Source organism: Orycteropus afer, unplaced genomic scaffold (assembly GCF_000298275.1).
Source record: "Orycteropus afer afer isolate SDZICR_OR568_19922 unplaced genomic scaffold, OryAfe1.0 scaffold00006, whole genome shotgun sequence".
Taxonomy (NCBI): domain Eukaryota; kingdom Metazoa; phylum Chordata; class Mammalia; order Tubulidentata; family Orycteropodidae; genus Orycteropus; species Orycteropus afer.
This window is the reverse complement of record NW_006921593.1, coordinates 28,528,962-28,543,196: the sequence shown is the minus strand read 5'-3', so window position 1 is coordinate 28,543,196 and position 14,235 is coordinate 28,528,962.

Below are 14,235 nucleotides of genomic sequence, written 5' to 3'. Positions count from 1 at the left end.
TTATATTTAGGTATCTTCAACGAATTGAGAGACAGCTAGAGGAAAACCCTAGAACAATTTCAAAAAACAATACAAGAACAAAAGGACAAAATAAATAAAAAATTAGAAATGATACAAAATCTACACACAGAAATCCAAAAGATTAATACTAAATTTTCAGAAATAGATAAGACAATAAATGGGCAAAGGAGCAGAATTAAATCAATGGAAGACAGAATTAGGGAGATTGAAGGCAAATATCTGAACAGTTCTTTGGAAAGGGATCAATCAGAAAAAAGATCAAAACAAAATGAAGCCTAAAGTTCATGTGGGATACCATCAAAAGAAGTAATGTACATCTAATCAGAATTGCAGAACAGGAAGAAACAAATAAAACCACAGAGAAAACTGTCAAAGATTTGTTGGAGGAGAACTTCCCTGATATGATGAAAGATGAGAATATATCCATTCAGGAAGTCCAACAAACCCCAAACGGATAGACCCCAAAAGAAAATCACCCAGACATATCATCATCAAACTCACCAAAACCAAAGACAAAGAAAGAAACATGAGAGCATCACGGGAAAAACGAAAAGTTACCTACAAGGGGCAACCAATAGGACTAAGCTTGGATTTCTCGACAGAAAACATGCAGGTGAGAAGACAATGGGATGGTATATATAAAACCCTGAAAGAGAAAAATCTCCAACCAAGAATTATGTACCTGGCAAAATTGTCCCTCAAATATGATGGTGAAATTAGGACACTTCCAGATAAGCAGAAATTAAGGGAGTTTGTTAAAACCAGACCAACCTTACAAGAGATGCTAAAGGGAGCCCTTTGGACAGAGAAGCAACAATAGCCAACAACAACTGACCATTAACATCCATGATGATAATGATGATATCACCCAGAAACCAACCCAGCTATGGAACTGTGCAAAGTAAATAAGCCTACAAGATTGTAAACAGGGAACCAGAGACATCAATTGACAAATGAGGACAACTACAAACCAAAAAGAGGGAAAAAACTGTTATTGTTACAGAACTTCTAGACGGTAGGGAGGTCCAGACAACTACAAGATAGAATGGACTGTTCTAAATTTGGGAAGAAAACTATAAATCACAGGGTAACCTCAAAGAAAAATGATAAACCTTCACATCAAAAAAGAGGACCAGCATAAATATTTAGCAAATACTAAAACAATAGCAATGAAGGAAGTGATAACATGATTCATAAACAAAACAAGCTCAGCATAGAAAATTATATGGAACAAAGAAATCAACACCATGAAAAAGCACATAACAAAAATGACAGCAATAAATTCATATTTGCTGATAATTATGTATCTGGCAAGGGACTTATCTCTAAGATTTATAGTGGAAGAGTGGATGACCAAACTATAGTACATACACATAATGGAATGCTATGCAGCACTAAAGAATAATGTAGAGTCTGCAAAACACCGCATAATATGGATGAACTTAGAGGACGCGATGCTGAGTGACATAAGTCAATCACAGAAGGACAAATATAGTATGAGTTCATTGTTGTGGAGGGTCAAGGAAAGGTTTACATATGGAGGGAAACTTTGTTGGTTGCCAGGGGTGAGAGGGGAGGGGCGGGAACACTGACAAAAAAAAAAAAAGCATTGACCTATGTCACTTTAGTTTTGTGTATTCACTGTACATAAATTATATTCAATAAAATGCATTAAAAAAATAAAAAAGTCTTTCCATTTTCTGTATGCCTGGAAATTTTCATAATAAAATGCTGGATGCATAATAGATGCTCAAAAGGGGGGAATGATATACGTGGTTTTCACATGGTTTCCAGGAGTGTTTGGGGCCCCTCTCCCACCAGGGGCACTGCCATCCTTACCCGATCCACTCTTTCTTGAGGGAGGGTGGGGGGAGCAGAGAGACAGCAAAGTGGCTGCATCTTTGTGCAGGGGTCTGAGGTCTCTATTTGAATCCATCTTGCACAGAAGTAAGCCTGTGCTTCATAAACCCCGGGGCTTCCAACTGCCGGACTTGGAATTCACTCCCGTCCAGGGAGACAGAGCCGGGTGGTGGGTAGCCTGAGCTCCAGACACCACTATCCCGCTGCCCAGCAGCCTCTGCCCTCGGCGCCCACAGGCTACCTCAGCACTGGGCCAGGCCCAGCCTCAGGTCACTGTGGCCCTCCCAGTTCCTTAAGCCACCACCACAGGCCTCGCCTGATTCCTTCCCCTCCCTCCCACCCCTCCACCGTCTAGGTAACAGCAAGGCCTGTTTGTGCAGCCTGGAATGGCTTCAGCCTTAGAGTACAAGTCAGACGTCCTTGGAAGTATTGTAACAAGCCCTCTAACACTGCAAGAAAGCACTCTTCCTTTCTTAGAAAACACTTAAACTCAACTTTATGGTGATACAGTACAGAATCGGTATTAAGTGTTATGGCAACTGGTAGTAGACATTTGCTGACCCTCTCCCAAACCATCTGAGGAATCATCAGTCTTCCCAGCCCCTATGTGCAGACTCCCATTCTTTCAATGTGCTTCACTGACTGCTAATAATTCCCATTGACATTCACTGAGTGATTCCCAGGGGCTTTATGTGAGCTGGGCGTCCCTGGGTGGTAGAGAGGTTACAGTGCTCAGCTGCTGACAGAAAGGCTCCACCCAGAGGCACCTCAGCAGAAGGAGCTGGTGATCTGCTGCCCAAACGTCAGCCTTGACGTTGACATTGACAATGCGTCAGCCTTGACGCATTGACAGCCTGTGGAGCACAGTTCCACTCTGACACACGTGGGCACACTGTGAGCCAGAGCCCTGGGGGCTGGTTACACAGATTAACTCAGTCCTCCCAAAACGCCGAGGAGATGGGTTATCTTTGCCCTCGTTTTACAGAGGAAACCGGCCCAGAGGGTGAAGCCACCTGCCCAGGGCCACACCCAGGAGCTTGCAGAGCCAGTTCCAGGCTTGGAAGTTTGCATTTTCAAGCTCTCAGAAGCCAGCCGCCATGTAAAATAGCTTAGGCCAGACTACTGAGTGTGGAGAACCACACAGGCAGGCAGAGAAGCCCCGTGGGCGAGAACGGAAACACCTAACCGACAGCCAGTGCCAAGGCCCCAGACGTGCCCGTGAGGCCACGTTGGAGATTCCAAGCACTCAGTGGGCTTTCAGCTGGTTGAGGTATGCAAAGGACCCAGCTGGCACCTCAACAAGAAACTCAGCTCCCCACAGACCCACAGAATCGTGGGGAACAAGAAATTGTAAGCCACAAGGTTTGGGGCGTTTTCTTACGCAGCACTACGTCACTGAAACACTGCGTTGTTTGTAATTGATAGCAAAGCAGACAAAAGCCAGTGGAGGCAGCTGCAGAGAGAGTGTCCTTGGGACGTTGCCCAAGCTTTGCTGCAGCTGCGCAGCCCAAGAGAGGAAGTCCTGGAGGTCCCCAAGGAGCAGGAGTGCCAGCAACGCAACAGGGACCAGCACGCGAAGGTGAAGAGCGAGCCGTGAGGTTGGCTGAGGTTCCGGAGCCCCTGGGTGCGGCTGTTCCTCCGGGACCAGAATTAAAGGCTCGTTTCCTTTGAACAGGCAGGAGGAATGACTTGGAACATTGGTCTTTGCAAGGTTGAAGTGGATGCTGATAGGTTTTTTCCCAGGACTCTGCGCTGGTCTATGAGAAACAATCATCTCAGGCCCGCCAAAGATGAAGTGTCCACCCTGGACCTGGCGGTGTTCTCCCATAACTTCCTACTGCCCCGTGGCTGGTGCAGAAGCCATAGAAGCAAAAGAAGAAATGGGCAACCTCATCCACTCCTACTCTAGACCCCAGTTCCAGAAACCGTGTCTTCCAGAAGATGATGGATTCAAGAAGACAAAAGAAAAGGCTATCGGAACAATTGTTGGTGTCTCAAAGCAGGATTTGGGGCCCAGTCAAGCACCCAGCTAAGCCCTGCCTCCAGCACAGACACCCAGCCAGCCTGGGACATAGGAGTGAGCCCAGCCAAGATTAGCATAGCCACCCAGACCCCCCCAGAACCAGTCAACCCCCCGCAGATCCTGAGATGATGAGGGCTCCAGGTGGAGGCCAGCAGAGATCAGCCAACCTTCAGCTGGCCCTTAGTGAGTCCAGCTGGGGGCAGCAGAACTGCCCAGCCCGGCCCCGCTCAAATCAGCCAACCTCCAGCCAATCTGCAGACGCACTGTCAACCAGCTTGAGCTACACAATGAACTGGACAAAGTCTGGGTCCTGCAGGGCCAGGGCCCGGCCTCCACACTGAAGAGTTCGGGCAGCCCAACCCTGCTGCTGTTTGAGCAGAGCTCCATCCAGCGTCCAGCGCCCCCTAAGGGCTTCTGCCTGGTCCAGCAGTTCACCCGGACAAGAGAAGTTTGAAGGTCACGTCTTCCCTGGTTGGTCTGTAATTCTTGGAAGGCAAACTTTGAAAATTCCACTGCTTCTTCCTTGCTGTTTAAAGATGAAGTTGGTGGAGTAAGTCAAAGCCCCTTGGAAGGACCTCCATAACCTCCCACACAGACCAAAGACCAGCCAGACTCAAACCCAGGAGGCGCCGAGTTTTCTGTGACCTTTTGTGGGCGAGACGAGGCCTCCATGGGCCCAGAATGAAGTTGACTCTTGAGAAGAAAGAGGGCGGGGCAGGATTGCCTGCACAGCCCCCTTCCATTTCTGCTGGGAGCACCCTGTTGGCTGGGCACTGCTTTGTCTCTAGTTCTCCATGGTCGGCTGGGGCCAGCAGAAGAGACTTAGCCTGAAGGACTCAGCAGTGGCCACCGGGTCATAAAGGGCTGCTGCTGCCGTGCTGGTCTCAGGGTTCCTGAAGTTACAGTGCCAGGCAGCGATCCTGCTGCGGAGAATGTTGGACCAGGCCCAGTGGCCCAGAAGTTGATGGGGTGGGTGGCTGTGATGATGGTCATGGGTCAGATTTTGAGTTATTAAGGCCTCACTACTTTATGTGAGTAGAGACAACCTTTGTTGTTGTGTTGTTAGGTGCTGTCGAGTCGTCCCCAACTCACAACGACCTTACAACAGAACGAAACACGGCCCAGTCCGTGCCATTCTCACGAGACAACCTGGACCCAGAGGATTCTGCCCTTGTCGAGGAAAGACAGAAACCTTTCAGAAGGTTAGCTTCATTGGAAATGGATGTGGAGGCCTTGAATCAACTGTAATGGAAGCCAGATTGGAGAGCTAATTATTGGAAATATAAAACCTGGAGGTCATTCACGAAGGTCTGGAATGTTCCAGCTCTTTACTTGGACTTAAAATAGAGGCTTTTAGGGCACGACTTACTGAAGAGCTGTCTCCACGTTTAGAACAAGTAGAGCTGATGGCTGGTGTTACATGAGCGAGTCCGTCTTAGACAACACCTCAAAACATATCCATCATTTGGAAGATGCAATCAAAACCACCTTCAGAATACAGTGAATAAAGAAGACCAGCTTTAGACAGTATGAAAAGATGCTTTGGATGAAAACGATTCAGCACTGCATAAAGCCGTTCCCTCACATGAAGCCAAACAGCCAGGGAGGGTGAGTGAACCCATGAGACAGAACAAAATGTTAGAAAGCTCCAAAGTCAGGCGGAGCCTCCGGGCGGCCACTTCCTAACAAGGAACTTTATTCCTGGGGAAAGATGTCACGGAGGGTGGGAGCTTGGAATAACTTATCACGAACCACGAATGCGCCAGAAAACAGAGGCCTCCCAGAAGATGAGTTGACTGGTGGCTGCAGCTTGTGATGGCCTGAATTGTGTCCCCTGGCCCCATACCTGTGGATGTGGTCCCATTTGGGAATAGGTCTTCTTGGTTATGAGGCTATATCAGTGTGTTGTTGTTATGTGCCGTCGAGTCGGACCCGACTCATAGCGACCCCTCCTTGGGTTTCCGAGGCAGTATCACTACGGAAGTAGATTGCCCCATCTTCCTTCTGAGGAGTGGCTGGTGGGGTTGAACCGCCAACCTTTTGGTTAGCAGTCAAGTGCCTTAGGCACTATGCTACCAGAGCTCCCTGTATCAGTGTAGGGTGTGTCTTAACCCTAATCCCTTCTGAGTAATAAGGAACAACATAGACGCAGGACAGGAGGAGCGAGACAGATGCCACGTGGAGGTCACTGAGGAGCTGGTGGACAGGAGCCGAGAGGGCGCTGAGAGCCCTTCCCCGGAGCCGGCCCCTGGAATTCCCTGCGTTCAGACCTGTAGCCTCCTGAACTGTGAGAACAGACAGTTCTGTTCACTGAAGCCACTCGGGAGCTCTGATGGCACAGTGGTTAAAGCATTTGGCTGCTAACTAAAAGGTTGGTGGTTCAAACTCACCAGCTGCCCCACAAGAGAAAGATGAGGCAGTCGGCTTCCATTTACAGCCTTGGCAACCTCGTGGTGCACTCTATTCTGTCCTTTAGGGTCCTTTGACTTGGTGTCCACTCAATGGCAGTGGGGGTTTGGGTTTGGTTAAAGCCATTCACAGCAATAAGAAACAAAGACACAATTCAAATAGTTCCTTTAAAGCTCTTTAAAAGAAATTGAGATGTACACTGAATTAGCTGAAGAAAATGAAATAGTTGGTGCCTCCAGGGATCGTATTTCAAGTCTTGAAGCTGAAAAGCACCGCAGCAATGAGAAAAACACAAAGAGAAGCAATGGGTCCATCAGAACGCCACGTCCTCCCCGAATTTCATCAAGAATAAATACAGTTCACCACATACCCAGGTTAGAATTCACCCTCCCCGGACACGAAGCATAGGACAGGAGCACCCGCACATGCAAAGAACTGGGCACCTCCAAGGTTCAAACAAGGTTTTGCCAGAAAAACACAGAAGCAGCACTGATGATCATCAAAGCCTGTTTATTTCCCAAGAGACAGGAGTGCATAATGGTGGGTGGGGAGCTCTGTTGGCCAAAAGAAACTACGACAAGTTCAGAAAAGAAAATTCACACATCAGGCAGGAAATCACCGAGGAAGATTCTGAAGAGTGGCCTTCCGCCCCTGATGTTCCAGAGGGGGCCACCTGGCAGAGGCCAAGAGGACCACCAGGTGGGCTTGCCAGATAAAATGCAGGTGCCCAGTTAGATGGGACATCCTTGGTTTCCACCCCATTCCAATCTCGTGGCCCTGATCCTAGCAGAATGTTCCAGAAAGCCCACATTTACAAAGCATTTCTTAGTCATTTATCTCAGCCATTATGCTTTGGTTTTGCTTAATTTTATTCTAAAGATAGCGAAGAGCCCTGGTGGTGCAGTGGTTAAATGTTCAGCTGCTAACTGACAGGTCGGTGGTTCAAACCCAGCAGCCAGTCCACAGGAGAAAGATGCAGCAGTCTGCTTCTGTAAAGAATTAACTCAGAAAAAAAAATCAAACTCATTGCTGTTGAGTCAGGTCCAGCTTACGGAAGCAGATTGCCCAGTCTTCCTTCCAAGGAGTGGCTGGTGGGTTTGAACCGTCAGACTTCTGGTTAGTACTCAAATGCCTTAGGCATGATGTCACCAGTTATCTATCATTAGAGCAGAAAAACAAAAATGTCCTTAACCACAGCCTGAGAGACAGCCCAAGGTCTAGGTCAAAGCACAACTTCCACATTCCCCAAGCAAGTGTAGAGGGCAGGCCTCCAGGCCTGACTTCTCTCCCTGGGGACAAAGAGCCCAAATTTAGCTCTTCAGTGAAAATATGTAAAGCATTGTGAAATACGAGTATCAAAGAGCAGACAAGGCAAGAAGACCATCGATAGTCCACTTTCTTCTTGATTGAACTTCTACTTCCATAAAATAAAAAAAAGCCAGACTCTGGATTTCACAGGAGTGGGTAATCTTTAGTACACCCGTCTTCAAGTAGCTGGCTCCTTCCTGTCACTCAGCTCTGGGTTCCAATGGCACCTCTTCAGAGAAGCCCTCGTGATCACCCTAGCTAGTATGCTGACGCCCCCCTTCCCTCCTTCCACTCCCGTCACATTTCTTGTAATGGATCGTAGTTTCTTGTTCATATGCGTCTTGTTCAGAACCGAACCCGTACAGCCTGGCCCATAAAACACCCTCAAGCAGTAGGTTGAAGACTGAATAATAGCTGTTACATTTTTTAGGTTTGGCTTTAGATTTTTCCACATTTATCTTCCCAACTGTTTTTTGCGAGTGTGAAAATACTGAAAACGGTTTGCTTCCCTCACAGGAGACTGAGAGGTCTGGCAGGAAGGAAGACGGAGGAAGGGAGGTGAGGTCAAAGGGGAATTGAAAAGTAGCAGAAACACCGCCCGGGAGGCGGCCACAAGGGGGCGCCATCGGCACCAGGTTGACCGCGTGCGAATCGCTGAGAGCGAGCGGGGAGACTCCATCCAGCTTCCCCACCCGCTTGGCCCAGGCAGGGCCCCGAAGCTCACCCAGTGGGCGGCTGGGAAAGGCAGATCGAGCCTCGAAGAATACAGGCAGCTGTCCACAGACTCCAATTCCACCGCCCCCAGAGGAGCTTCCCCTCTCTCTGGGTTCCAGGAAGAGGGGCCTGGACCCTGACAGTGTCCCCACGAACAAGGCTGGCTGCACAGATGGCTTTCACAACGGCAGCTGTAACATATGATTCCTCAGAACGGTTGTATGACTTACGCTAAAACAGGCACGAAATTTTACTGGAGGTGAAATAAATGGAACAACAGACTATTCTTGCCTGGGAAGGTTGTGGAAATGTCAGTTCTCTTTTAAATTAAAGCAAATCCTGTCAAAATCCCAGTAGGTTTTTGCAGACAAGTAGAAAAATCATTCTAAGCTATGTCTACAGCAGCAAATGAATTACAATTGCCAGGAACTTTTAAAAAAAAAAGGAAAAGTAATGGTGAGTCATGATTTTGATGTCATAAAGAGGGAGCCAGAGGAGGAGATTGGTGACTGTGTGAGTTTAAACAGAGAAGACACTTTCTCGGTGTCCAGGCAAGTAAGAAATCCCAAAGGAAAAGTCGGATGCATTTATGGATCAGAGATCGGTGGCTGATGTACAGCAGCACATGTCAAATTGGAAAAGTACCAGTGGGCAGCACTGATATCCCCGTGGGTGAACAAACGGAAGGCACGGGTGGAACCAACAGCTATGGAGTTGGTCCCAGCTCAGGGCGCCCCTGACTCAGGGCGACACCGTGTGGGTCGGACTAGAACTGTGCCCCAGGACTTTCAGTAGCAGCTTTGGGGGGCAGTGGATTAACAGGCCTTTCTTCTGAGGTGCTCTGGATGGACTGGAGCGTCCAGCCTTTCAGTCAGCAGCCAAGCACTTAAAATGTCTGCACCACCCAGGGACTTCAGGTGAGTGCACAGCTACCTCGTTTACAAGACTACATTTCCCAGCATTCTTTGTGTCCATCAGAGATCACTACAATGTTTCCAATCGGACACTGGCCTCTTTATTTCATTCCTGGTATTTTCTGATATACATAATTTAAAAAAAAAAAAAAAACTGCCATGGAGTCAATTCCAACTCATAGTGAACCCCACTGGGTTTGTGAGGCATTAAATCTTTATGAAAGTAGATTGTCCCATCTTCCTTCCATGGAGTGGCTGCTGGGTTTGAACTGCCAACCTTCTGGTTAGCTGTCAAATGCCTTAGGCACTACGCCACCAGACCTCCTCCTAATATATATGTATCTGATATACGTGTATATATATATCCTAGCATTTGACTGCACACCAGAAGACTGGCGGTTCAAACCCATCAGCCACTTCTTGGAAGGAAGATTGGGTAATGTACTTCTGTACTGATACTGCCTCGGAAACCCAAGGAAGGTTTGCTATGAGTCGGATCCGACTTGACAGCAGTGAGTTTGGTTTTTGACTTATTGCCATGCCAATGGATTGATTCCAACTCATAGCAACTCTATAAACCAAAAAACCAAATTCACCACTGTCAAGTCGAACCCGACTCATAGCAACCCTTCCTCGGGTATGCAAGGCGGTATCACTATGGAAGTAGATTGCCCAACCTTCCTTCTGAGGAGTGGCTGGTGGGTTTGAACCGCCAGCCTTCTGGTTAGCAGGCAAATGCCTTAGGCACTACACCACCAGAGCTCCTATAGCAACTCTATAGGACTTCTAATATATGAATACATTAAATTTTCCTTTATGATTTCTTGCTTACATGCTTAGAAAGTCTGTCTCCACTTTAAACTTTATCAATATTTTCTTTCAGCACTGTTATTTTTGTTACATTGAAATCTTTAGTTATCATTACTTTTTTCCTTCTAATGTTCTTGCGAATTATAATGTATTTGCTTTTCAAGACAATTTAGAATCTTTTTCTACTTGTCTGCAAAAACCCGTTAGGATTAAAAGGGAAAAAATATAGGATTTTGACTGGATTTAAATTTGTGAATTTTTACAAAATGTCACCAATTAAAAATTTTTAAATCAACTTAATTTGTGACATTTTTACAATCTTCCCATCCAAGAATATGGATTTTTGTTTCTCCATTTATTCAAGTTTTATGCCCTCAATGAAGCTTTGTGCCTTTCTTTCTATGGGCTGTAAAATTTGTCCCTCGGAATATTACATGTGTCGTTGCTTGGTGAAGGGAATGTTTTACTCATTTTGTTCCCAGTGTACATTGAGGGCGTGGCTGCTAGCTGCCTTCAGGTTGGCTGCCACTCACAGTGACATCACGTATAACCACCTGAAGCACTTCCGGTCCTGCGGCAGCCTCCGCGACAGTAGGCATGTTTGGGCCCATTGTTGCCCGCAGCTTCTGTGTCAGTCCATCTCATTGAGGGTCTTCCCCTTTCTCGCTGACCTTCTACTGACCAAGGATGATGTTCTTCTCTAGGGATTGGTCCAAAGTATTTGAGACAAAGTCTGGCCACCTTCACTTCTAAGGAGCATTGCTGTCCTCCAAGACAGATTTGACTTTTCTTGGCAGTCCGTGGTATGTTCAGGAAGAGCTCTGGGGGGCAGTGGTGAAAGCATTCAGCTGCTAACCAAAAGGTTGACAGTTCAAATCCAGCAGTACCTCTGCAGGAGAAAGATGAGGCAGTCTGCTTCCGTAAACATTGGCAGCCTTAGGAACCCTATGGAACAGTTCTACTTTGTCCTATTGGGACACCATGACACCATGAGTCAGAATTGACTCCACGGCAATGAATTTGTTTGTTTTTAAATAGTATATTCAGTATTATTCACCAATATCGTAATTCAAATGTGTCAGTTCTTTGGTGTTTCCTTTTCATTGCAAATGTTGTTGTTGTTGTTGTTATGTGCCGTTGAGTAGGACCTGACTCATAGCGACCCCTCCTTGGGTTGCCAAGGCAGTATCACTACAGAAGTAGATTGCCCAACCTTCCTTCCGAGGAGTGGCTGGTGGGTTTGAACCGCCAGCCTCCTGGTTAGCAGTCAAGTGCCTTAGGCACTATGCTACCAGAGCTCCTTCATTGCAAATAGTAGATGTCAAATCAACCGGGGTTGGCACAGCTGTCCATGGTCAGCCTTCTTACTGGGGTCATCGCAGGCCAGCCCCTCTTCCTGAGGCCCAGAGACCTGGAGTCAGAAGCTCATCTTGGGAGGCCCCTGAGGTGGTGAGTGGTGGGGGAAGGGATTTAGCTCCAAGGGGTGTGGCTCCAGAGCCCTGACTGTGAATCACTGCCCCAGCTCTCCCCAAAGAAACACTTTGCAACTGAAATATTTTACCATCACATGTTCCGCTCTGTGGATCACAGCTAAGAGCACATGTGCGGGTGGATGGTGCGTGGAAGGGCTGGCTGAAGATTCCGAGCTGACAGTGAGGGTCTTTGTCCTTCTCGCCGTCAGCCCATGCCCTGTCACAGTGACGGCTCCTGTGTGGAGCACCACCTGCTATAGTACAAGTCTCACCTTCCTGTCCGTGACTGATTAAGAGCCAGAAAACTCTGAACCCAGCTCCTGGATGTTGATATCCAACAGAAGCTGTCCATCTGTGTATGTTCACTGTCACCATCCGTTGGGCAGTTCTTCATACTGTGGTCCCTGCTAGTGGCAGTGATGCTGGGAGCTGGGCCACAGGTATTTCTAATAACAGCAAGGTTACCCACAGTGGACTGGTTCCAGCAGAGCGTCTGGACTAAGACCAGGAAGAAATGCCTGGCAATGGACTTCTGAAAATTAGCCAATGAGAATATATGTAACATTTTTATTTTAAGCTCCCTATTGTCCAAAAATGGGAGCTCTGGTGGCATAGTGCCTAAGGCACTTGACGGCTAACCAGAAGGATGGTGGTTCAAACCCTCCAGCCATTCCTTGGAAGGAAGGTTGGGCAATCTACTTCTGTAGTGATACCGCCTCAGAAACCCAAGGAGGGGTCGCTATGAGTCAGAATTGACTTGACGGCAGTGAGTTTGGTTTTGGGTTTTATTGTCCAAAACAAAATAAATAAATAAATAAGAAAAGTAGCATTGTTTCTACATCCCTGTAAACCTCTTTACTGTCCAGCTTGGTAACAGAGAGCTGGTTCTACCCACCTCCTGCCATATGTACTCTGCTATGACGTCACATGCAATGCAACTTTGGAAAATTCTAGTGTGCTCTCAGGAGACAATGAGATTGGGAAAGACAACATCTGTGTTGAAAAATCAAATCAATTTGTGATCAATTAATCTATTAATTCTTGCCCACATCTGTTCTGACCCTAGCCACACCTGCAGACTCCTGCCTTTGACCCCAACCATCGGTGCTAGGTCAGAGGTCACAAGGTAAAGGGCCTTCAGACTGCCAAGTCTGTCCAAGACCTGACACCAGCCACAGGCTTGGGAGTCCCTACGACACTCCTACTTCTGACCTGCTGGCTACAAATTTTGGGGTTTCCCACTATTCCCTCAAGATGTCAGCCATAAACCTCAGGACCCACTCACATCTGACCTACTGACTCCCACTACTTCCATGTTGTGTTGTTAGGTGCCATCAAGTGGCTCCAACTCATAGTGACCCCGTGTACCACAGAACGAAACACTGCCCAGTCCTGCACCAGCCTCACAGCCCTTGCGAACCTGAGCCCATCATTGCAGCCACTGTGTCAGTCCATCTCAATGAGGGTCTTCCCCCTTCTGCTGACCCTCTACTTCACCAAGCATGATATCCTTCTCCAAGGAAGGTCCCTTTTGGTAACATGACCAAAGTACGTAACACAGATGCATCCTCACTTCTAAGTAACATTCTGACTGCACTTCTTCCAAGACAGGTTTGATCATTCTTCTGGCAGTCCATGGCACCTTCAGTGTTCTTCACCAGCACCCTAACTCAAAGACCGCAACTCTTCTTCCGTCTTCCTTATCCATTGTCGCGCTTTCACATGCAGATGAGGTGACTGAAAGTACCTTGGCTTGGGTTAGGCGCACCTTAGTCTTCAAAGTGATGTCTTGGCTCTTTAACACTTTAAAGAGGGTTTTTGGAACTTCCATGGGTTGAGTAATTCACTACAACAACTCACACAACTCACACAACTCAGGAGATGGCTATGCTTTTTCTCTTTTTTTAAAAATTTTTATTGTGATTTGGGTGAAAGTTTACAGAGCAAATTCATTTTCCATACAGCAGTTCATACACGTTTTGTTTCCTGACATTGACTGCAATTCCCCACAGTGTAACAGCTCTCTTGCCACTTCCTCCCTGCAGTTACCTCTTCCCTGTGTCGTCCTTTCCTGTGCCTGCCTTCCTCCCGAGCTAGCTCCCTGTGCAAACACTGTCCTTTTGTTCTCTCATGATTGATCCTTCTAAGGAGTTCTCTACCTGATAGAAATGTTCACCCTAAGTGCCTGTCTATTGTTTGGCTGGAAGCCACAGGAGTGAGCTCAATTCCACAGCTGAAGGGTAACTAGAAGCTTAGGGGTCTAGTAAGTTAGGGGTCTTACGAGGCTCTATCAGACCAATAAAACTGGCCTTTTTTCTGGTTTACTGAGTTTTGCTCCACATTGTTCTCCACTCTGTGCAGGATCTCCTGCACTGGTCCCTTTCCAAGTGGCTGCCCATGATTGCCAGGCACCATCTAGTTCTTCTGCTCTCATGACATATAGACTGAGGATCACATGATCTACTAGTCCCTTGGACTAATAATTTCCACGCATCTTTGGTTTTCTTCATTCTTCTTTGTTCTGAGTGAGGAGAGATCCATTGTTACATCTAGATGGCCACTTGCAAGCTTTTAAAACCCCAGTCACTACTCACCAAAGTAGGATGTCGAACAATCTTTTTGTGTAGTATGATATGCAAATTGAGCTTGATGTCCCCAAGGGGGCTATACTGATGATTCCAGTTTTATTGCAGCAAAAATGACA